The 9,712-nt window shown below is 39.8% G+C and overlaps 1 pseudogene; it reads left to right on the plus strand.

Moving 5' to 3' along the window:
* The first annotated feature begins 6,469 nt into the window (after positions 1 to 6,469).
* Positions 6,470 to 8,063, plus strand: LOC143379998 (centromere protein I pseudogene; annotated as a pseudogene).
* Positions 8,064 to 9,712: the final 1,649 nt, after the last annotated feature.

A 9,712-nucleotide genomic window follows, 5' to 3' on the forward strand; every position in this document is an offset into this window, starting at 1 on the left:
GTGGGCATGCCACCAGGCATCATCCTGGAGGAAAGAAGATAAAGAGTCTTGGATGTAGTGGGTAGAAATTTTGAGCATGGGACTCTGAAAGGAGCAGCTGCTGTGTGTTGTCTACACCACCCACTGTGCACGAGGCCATTTAAGGCTCTGGTCTCCTTGGGTTGTCACCTGACCAGCAAGGTCCAGCTCTATCCTGGCTACTACATATGGAAGAACTACAACCTTAGGTGATTTTGCCCAGGAATGTGAGTCTGGGCTTGAGTGCCTTCAATAAGGGCACTCTAAGCAGTTGTGGATGCATCCCTCTCTACTGTAAACACCCCCTCTGCACATTCCTGCTGCTTCCTTTCACCGCTTCCACAATACATTTTACCAATGAGGCAACTTGGGGACATTTTAGATTCGCAAGAGGGAAGACATAGTGGGAGATGCAGTGCCTCTGCATCTCTAGCAGTCCCCCAGCTTTTCATGACCATGAGGAGGTTTACAGGGAAAGTTTTATGAAGGAAATGTGACCTGAATATTGAAGAAAACACGTGAGAGAACTGGCTTAGAGATGACTAACTCTAGGGAAGGGATAGAGTAGAAAACACAGAAACAGTGACTAGATAAATGAAGCAAAAGGTGTGGATTCCGAGGGGCACTGTAATCCCAAATAAAGAAAAAAAAATATGTGGAGGAGGAGGTAAGATGGAATTATGGAAAAGACAAGAAAGTGACAGTTGACTCTGGCTCTGAATTACAAGATGAATTGTATAGCTTGTACAATCTAGAGAGTGCTGACTAGGGAATATTACAGTTTAATGCATGTCAAATACCCACTTTTCTTTTAAAGATTATGGAAACTAATGAAACTTACAAGAAAATATGGAGAATAACAGCAAGAATAACTGCAAAGATTGTAAAATTACTAGAGTTTAGGACACAGGGAAAGAAAACTTCCAGAATGGGAACCACACCTCTCCCCCACATTCAAAAATTACTTTGTGCCCTTTTGTTATTAAATGAGAGCTTAGTTTTTGAATATAAATAGTTATTTTAAGATCTAAATTCCAAGCTGATATGGTGGTACCTTCCTGAAATCCCAGCCACCCCCCCCAATCCACACCCCCACAAAAGCATTTGATGACTGGGATATGTGGTCATATCAATCAATGGTACAAGAAATATAAATGGATTCCACATATAACTAGAACTGAAGATAATGTTTCTCAAACTGGTTTTAAAAAAATAAAGTAAAATTCAGCTGGGCCTGGTGCCTGTCATCTCAAAATCCCAGGAGACTCAGGGGAATCACAAGTTTAAGGGCAACCACAACAACTGAGCAAGGCCCTAAGAAACTTAGTGAGATTCTGTCTCAAAAATTAAAAATAAAATGGGTTAGGAATGTAGCTCAGTAGTAAAACATGCCTTGGTTCAATCCTTACTGAAAAAAAAAAATTAAATACCTTGCCATGAAATTGAGGCACAATGTTTTAGACTGAAAGGAATAGTGGTTTAGTGAGTAGTAATAATTATGAACATTAATTCCCAGACAAATTTTCCTAATCAAGTTTGGACACAAATATGAAAAAGTACAGCACAGAAAATGTCAGTTACTCACATTAAATTAAAATGACCACACATAAAGTCACTTAACAATCCTCCTGTAAGTTCACAGAATGTGCTCTTACAGGTACTGGGATAAATGCATATAAGTAGCTGAGAGAAGAAATGATGGAAGAAATACAAGGTACTGTACTTACTTTTATGATGCTCTAGGCAGAGCAACTTAATGACAGCGAATGACTACTTGAGGGTAGAACTGAAGCCACCTTAGCCTGTTCTCATTATATTCATTGTACTAATCTAATTGTGCTACAAGGTTTGTAGATTTTTGAGTATGCCAATACTCTCATCATGATTTGAGTTTCCATGATGCTCTCTACCTTCTTGTAGGAAACAGACCTTATTTGGTAAGAACCACAACATATTTTTTACTTTAAATATTTTCAAGTAGAAGTTCGTGAGTTAAACACACTTTATACTAGAATGGGCTGGAATGATGTTGGTCTTCTTTCTAACGCCATCTGTTTTCTCTATTGTTATCTCAGAAATTCTTGGTCCTGCCATCTGACCATGGAGGCTCCTTCCACATGAAGGCCAGAGGAGGGCTCTGTCCCATTTGGGGAGTACCCTGGAGATGAATGAAAACATTTCACCCTGTTGATACTTCCCCACCTCACCTGAGTCATCCACACACCCTGCAGAATGCACTACAAATGCAAGCCAACTAAACCACCAGTGGTGGACAGGTCCATGAACCCTTGAGCAACTGAGCAACTCTAAAAGTAGGGAGTCAATTTGCTGTTATGCTCTTCCATTTTTTGTTCCCAGTGTCATTCTGGGGGATTTATCCCAGGAGTGCCTCTGTGATCCCACTTACCAGGCTTTGATTATAGAAACCCCTTGGTTAAGGACTGCCATACTCTGTTCTGTTACACTGGCTATCTTGTAAAAGCGGCCTTTGTTGAAACCATACAAATTAGCTGAAGCCAGGTGAATTTTCTGAAAAGCTGGTGCTATCTTTAAATGTCAAATACTCAGCTTTTAAGGTTATTCAGAGACTCAAAATGGTCAGTGAATTAAAGACCAGCATTGGCTTTTTGTAAAAAAAAAATCTTCAAAAGTACAGTACAATGGAGCAATTTGATGACTGATTTTAAAAAATAAGAAAAAAACAAAGGGGCTACTGAATTGTGCTTGCCCTGAAAGCATTCTTGATTCTTAAGCAATTTAGTCAAGAAAAACATTGTGTATAGTGGGTGATAATTCAGTTCAACCATAAAAACTATTGGCCATCTTTCCTCCTGTCATTGATGACTACAATCAAGAAAATAATGGGGAAAAATGGTGAGTATATATTGATTATTAGAGGAATTTGTGGAAGACAGGAACTGACTTTCAAGTAGTCATTTAAAGAAGACAATTTTGCTGAAAATGTCCATTTACAAGTACAATTGGAAGAAGGGAAGGAGGGCTGGGCTCTGAGGTCTGACCTTTTGACCTCCACCCCATTTCCTGGACAAGCTTTGCTCCCATTAGAGTTCCTTTGTACACATTCTAATTTCAGGGAAATTGAACTCTCATATTCTCAGTGCATTACCTTACCCAAAGAGGCTTGTTATTATTCACCTTCTAACTACTCTTTCTGCCTTCCTTGCTTTTCTAGAAGGAAGGATTTCCAGTTCCTCTCCCTTCAAGTAGATTGATTCTGTTCTCTGTAAAACTCGCAGAGCTCTTTTCATCTGCAACACAATTTAGATCATTTACCCAATAATGGATTATCTGTCAATAACTATTTTCACTTCCTACAAGGTAGGACCCGAGTCTTGAGTCTCATTCACATTTGTGTTCCCTGTGTAGGCTGAGCACACTGTACTTGTATACATTGACTAGGTGGATTTATTGAATTGAAAGGAAAGGATTCTGCCAAACTTTAATTCATCATTGTTAGATGGCATCATCAGACTGCCGAATGACTATGCAACTCCTGATCAAACATTGTCACTGTCCATCAGTTCAGACCTTGCTGTTGAATGTGCAGAAATTGAATATACTTTCTAACTTTTTTTCTTACTGTGAATATTGCTCGCTAACCTTAGCTTGCTGGCTTTCTCATGGGGTTTCTCCATTGGGTTCACAAACTGAATCCATTCTTGGTATCCTGAAGCAGTTTATGACCCACTTGTTCATTCCTTTTTTAGAGGGACCAGGCTGGTTTTTGTTTTTTGAGAGGGGTGGGGTTTGGCATGTAAACTTTTCTTCTAAAGACTCAATTTAGAAGTAAATAACTACTGAAGTCATTTTCCATTATCAAGACTACCTTATTTTAGGACTCATAGAAATTCATACTCTGATATTCTTATGAGTTCAAAGAGAAAAGGAAAATAAAATGTTCAGTTGAATGGGAAGGTTAGTTTTTCATCCTTCTTCTTAGATTCTGACAGACAATCGCTAAACTTCCTAGAAATGCTCTGGAAAGTAGTAGTTTACACTTGTCTTACCTCGACTAATTAAAGCCTACCCTTTTCTTGAAGCATCAAGAGTATGAACTCAAAAGTCCAAAGGTTCTGATAAATCAGATGTGGGTGAGACTCAGGTACAATCATCCTTCACCAGCTGTGAGCCTGAGAAATGAATAAGTTACATGCCTCCAAAATACAATGGTGGAACAGGTATAGGATGGTCAGTCCCCCATTCCAAAAGGGAGGAACAAATAAGAATGGAGTGACTAGAGCAGGCATGGTAGCACATGCCTGTAATCCCACTACTTGGGAGACTGAGGTGGGAGGATTCCCAAGTTCAAGGCCAGACAAAAAGGGAAAACATTAAGTTGTAAAATTGGAGAACAATCTCTTTTGATTCCATGTCCTGCACAGGTGCACACTAAGTCAAGGGTTGGATCCCCCAAGGCCTCAGACAGCCCATTCCTATATTTTTGCTGGGCTCACTTCACCCAGCGGCTCTCAGAAGTTAGGAGTTTGCCCTCATCTTGTCCGGACTGGAATTGTTGGCTGATGGCTCTTTGGTTCTAGGGTCTTGAGGGGCTGCCCTACTCCTACAATGCCAAGACATTGCCCCAAAGGGAACTCTCTTTGGTGGCTCTGATCCTGTGTCATGCCTCCGTCCATGCTCTCAGGCTTTCTGCAACATACTCTAAAATCTAGGGAGAGACCACATGGCTCATATAATTACAGAAGATGAGAAATCTCATAGAAGCCTTTTTCCAAGATGGAGACCCTGCAATGCTGGTCATGTGGCTCAGTCGACATCCAAAACCCTCAGAACCAAGGAAGTTAATGGCATAATTCTCAGTCCAACTCCAAAGACCTGAGAATCCAGTAGTCACTTGGTGCCAGTCTTGGAATCCATCCTCTAAAATGAACAGTTTTTATTTCCCAGGGGCAGAAAAAGACGAGTGACTTACCTCTGCCTTTCTTGTGTTCCTATGTGGGCCTGAAGCTGACTGCATTATGCCCACCCATATGGAGGGTAGACATTCCCCACTCATTCTGTACAACCACATATCAATTTCCTTCAGAACACCCCAGAAAGTCTCACCCAGAAGTAATTCTTTACCATGTTCCTATTCCTTAATGCAGTAAAGCTGATACCTAAAATTAACCATCACATCTCCTAATGAGCTCTGGCTACAGGCTGCAGAAGAGACTTTACAACACGTTTTTGATGCCATTAGAGTGAGATGCCCACTCAATGTCTGAAGTTGCAGGGATTCCAGTGACTTAGCATTGTTCTCCCAGTGCTAGCAGCTGTGAGGTCTGCTTGGAATGATTCAGCCTCATGGTCTCAGACTCTCCCCTTCTCCAGTCCAGTTTCTATAATTCACTGATTGTGCCATGTGCAGTTGCCCAGGAAGCTGTGTCCACAGTTTCTCCAGTCAGCCAGTGCCAACACTGCTAGGGGAGTAGAAACTCGTGGAATTCTCTGTGGAAAACTGGTAAATAAAAAAACAAATAACCAAAAAACAATAAACAAACAAACTCACTCTTTCCTGAACTGAGACTGTTTCTTTTTCCTTAACCTCCCAGGACTCTCAGAGAAAATAATCAGGGTCAGTTTTTCTTTGTACCAAATCCTTCACAGAAGGAACCAAAGACTATATAGTATAGTCACTTTGGATCTGTTGACTCTGTATTTAGTTACTTTCAAGTGCCTTGACTTGAACTGATTAATATTAGAGTTAGAAATACCAAACTCTAAATTTAGTAGAAAGATCTAGCCACTACCTATACCATCAAGTTCTGAGAACCTACTTTTGGTAGGCCCTAGGAATATAAAATATATGTAAGGCACAAAGTATATATCCACAAAAAGTGTCCAATCACTGTGGAGAGATGGAAGACACACACAAAAAAGATAAATAGCATTCTGATACTATGTACCATACAAGTACTAGGAATTTTGAGGAAGCAGAGATCAATGAATGGAGGCACTTAAAAGAATCCATTACTAACTGCTAATAAATCCATGAAGGAAGTGGAACAGATTTAAAATGAGAAGGACTTAACAGTGGAGGGAAACTGCTTTAGACATGAGCAAAGGAAGAGAATGTTACTCCACCTGGAACTTTTCAAGAACCACAAGTGCACTGCAATAGGGTTGTGGCAGTTACCCATGCTGTGCATCAGAGGGGGCCCTGGGTTGGTCTCAGTATCTGTGCTTCACAGACCTCCCAGAAATGCACAGTAGCAGGCACAGTTGTGAGGGATTCAGGGAACACAAAAGAGACTATGCTGTGGTGGGAAGGGCCTTTGCTTGTGCAGATGTTTGACTTTCCACTGTGTGGGGTTGAAGGAGTGCTCCAGAATTGTGACAAGCTGTTTTCTCCTCTGGCAGACAAGGAATGAATTTAACCATTACCCACATCGTCATAAGCAAGCAAAGTGCTGGGTCTGATTATTGCAACATGGAGAACAAAGAACTTTTCCTCGTATAGAATCAGCAGGGTCTCACCACACTGGACTGGATTCATGGAAGCAAATCTGGGCTCTCTGAGGGTTCCACACCTCTTCTATCTTTGTGTTATAAACACTGCTTGTTTCTTTCTTTGAACGGATTATATCTACTTAATTTATTCTTTTTCTCTCCTTTGGATCCAGTTCTTCTATATCCGACTGCTTCTACTAAGAAATCGGCAACCTTTTCCAGAACCTCTAAAATTGCTGTTAGGTCCAGCTAATGTTCATCCTCTACAAAGAAAATGGAATTCTCACTCAGTTTTACCTGGGCTAAATTCTGGTAGCTACACTAAAGAACGTGGAAAAAAAAAAAAAAGATGAGTCTTTCTGATTGTCTCAGTTACAGTAGATCCCTCCCATTAGAACAGCTTCAGAACTTCCCTGAATGCTTACAAAATATCCAGTGTGAGGTGCCTGCTCAGATGGGCTCAGTGTGAACAACTCTGTGCTACTTCACTATAGTAACTGTGTCAGAGATGAGTTGATCTTACTGGGGGCTCTATCTTTGGTTGAGATACATTTCAGAAGAATGTATTTGGTATAAAATGAAAAATTATGAACATGGAGATAAGACTTTACCAACTTCCTGGACACTATGATCAGGGAACACTGCTTTCTATAGGAAAGACTTTTTGTTCCTGTTTAAGATCCTTCCTCTCTGGGATGGCCTCTTTTGTTGGTCACAATTCCTTCAGCTCCTGAGCTGGATTCCTTTTAGTAGTTTCTCAGACATGAAGCCTCTTCTTTTTGACCATCCAGCACAGCTCTTCTTTACATCAACATTTCTTTCAAGTGCAGTGTTCTTCACAGTTTGAAAGAGCCATTGCAAAATTGGCTGTTGTGGCTTTCTGTGGTCATTCCCATGAAACCAATGACAAACAGTCCTCTAGAGACAACCTAGTGGATTCATGAACTCTATGTCTAAACTGATTCTCTATGTAGGATGGCTGTCCACTACTGCAATGTCATTGGAGAGTAGCAGTACTTTCTTGTTGCACTTCATTTGGAATTTCTATGTAACACATATGTAAATTATGACCACAGTTTAGTGGTATTATTTCCTCCTGGGATCTTCGACTCTGCACTCCTCAGCCTGGATACCAGTATACAGAACCAGCTCTGATATATTATGCACAGGTATCGTGAAAGTTTGACTGCTGCAAAGAAAACTGAGTTGGTACAAATGACAAAATCAGACTCCTTTTTTTGCTGCAAGATCTTTTATCATTACTTGACAACCATGGTTGGCTGCCTGTGCACATACAAACCCTTTGAGAAAGGAACATATATTGACCTCCTAATCCTAGAAAAACCTCTAGTAGTACAGTAGTACAATAGTTTAAATTTAGTCTATTGCCCTTCTCTATTAAGCTTTGCTGCTTCCAATTCTGCTGCAGGAAAGCCCAGAAGAAAGGATAAAAAAACATGAGCTCTCTTCACGAAAAGAAATGGAACTGGTATTGGGAGCACTTATTCTCAGAGGGGTTACTCGGCTTGAAAGTCTTTATAGGAAGTAAGGTTCATCATTCTTCTGTGCCATGATCATAGCTGTCCCCTTATCAGAGAGCACAACCATATGATAAAAGTTAAATGAATGTTGACATACAAACTGAACATGCCAGATTAAAATCCTTCCTGAATTCTAGAGAGGCCCAGTGGCTCAATTTGTGTTTCCCTATTCATTTCACTAACAGAATGCCATCTTCAAGGAATACTCAGAATGGCCTTCTGTCCATGGCTCAGGAGGGCCTTGGTGTGGCTAACTATATTTAGAATTTCAGCTCACTGACCTCCTCATCATGCTCTGCCTTCCACCAAATTATACATGAAGAGAGACATCTGCTTTGTGGTGGGATTTTCCACATTTTTGTAAACTAGGAGCTGCATAGTAGTAGACAATCCACAAACATAATCATGAAGAATACTTTGCTGCCTCTGAGAAACCAATGTAGATATTACCACGTTTTCTTACGAACAGGAGCAACAGTACCAAATTCATAGGATACAACACATACGACTCTAAGAGTCCTGAGTAGCTGATGGCCTCCTGTTAGAAAATTGTTGAGGAAAGAAGATGCTTCTGTTTATACTGATAGGCTTTCATGAAACTATTATATGTGAGTGTATATGAATATGTATATATCTGCTTTTTAAATATTCAGGCCTAAATACACTAAGTGCAACTTCCCATTCAAAAGTAATACTGAGGCTTTTTATGAATTTCATATAAAGTAAACTCTCTTGTTGAAAATATAAAGTTTGAGGAGCTGGGGTTGTAGCTCAGTGGCAGAGAGCTTGCCTAGCATATAGGAGGCACTAGGTTCAATTCTCAGCACAGTAAATGAATAAAAATAAGTAAACAAATAAAGCCCACCATCAACTGAAATAGTATTTTAAAAAATAAATTTTTTCTTTACTACTACTGAATAACCCTCCTATTCTTAAAAAAATTCATATCATTTGAGGAATGAACATGAATTTATCTTTGCTTTATGGGCACATCCTAAACTTTAATTTCCTATTCATTCAAACAAAAACTATATTATTGGATAACAGAAATTCCATTCATCCATTCATAGACTGAATTAATATGTATTGCATTCCTTACCATGTGCCAGGTATTCTTCAGTGTGCTGGTTATAGAGTTGTATCCCATATAATGTACCTGCTTTTATGGAGTTTACATCCCAGAGAAGACGACAGACCATAACATTATAAGCAATATATATTATAAGGTACTAAGAAGAAAAAGCAGGGATTGGGGACAGAATGTGGAGGCGGTTGCTACTATACATAAGGTGGTTAGGAAAGTCTGTCTAAAGAGGTGATATAGGAAGAGAATCTCACAAGCATATAAACTATGCGACTAGGAAAGAACATCCTGCAGAGAGGTTAAAGCAGTGAAAAGGCCCTGAATGATAACTTATGTGGTATTTGTTAAGGAATATCAGAGGTTGGTGAGGATATAGCATATTGATTAAGAAAAAAGAGTCATAAGAACTAGGGGAGAAAGGCAGAGACTATTTTATGAAAGGTCCATTTAGCCTGGTACGGATATGTAAATGAGGCCACTAGTGAGATTCAGAAGAAGAGTGGGACAATTTGGCTTACCTGTATGAAATATGAAGCTATATAATGGGAAGGTAGGAATAAAGAGGATTGAGGGAAAAGCAGAGAGACCAATTAGGTTA

The sequence above is a fragment of the Callospermophilus lateralis genome, chromosome 14 (genome assembly GCF_048772815.1).
Source record: "Callospermophilus lateralis isolate mCalLat2 chromosome 14, mCalLat2.hap1, whole genome shotgun sequence".
Lineage (NCBI taxonomy): Eukaryota > Metazoa > Chordata > Mammalia > Rodentia > Sciuridae > Callospermophilus > Callospermophilus lateralis.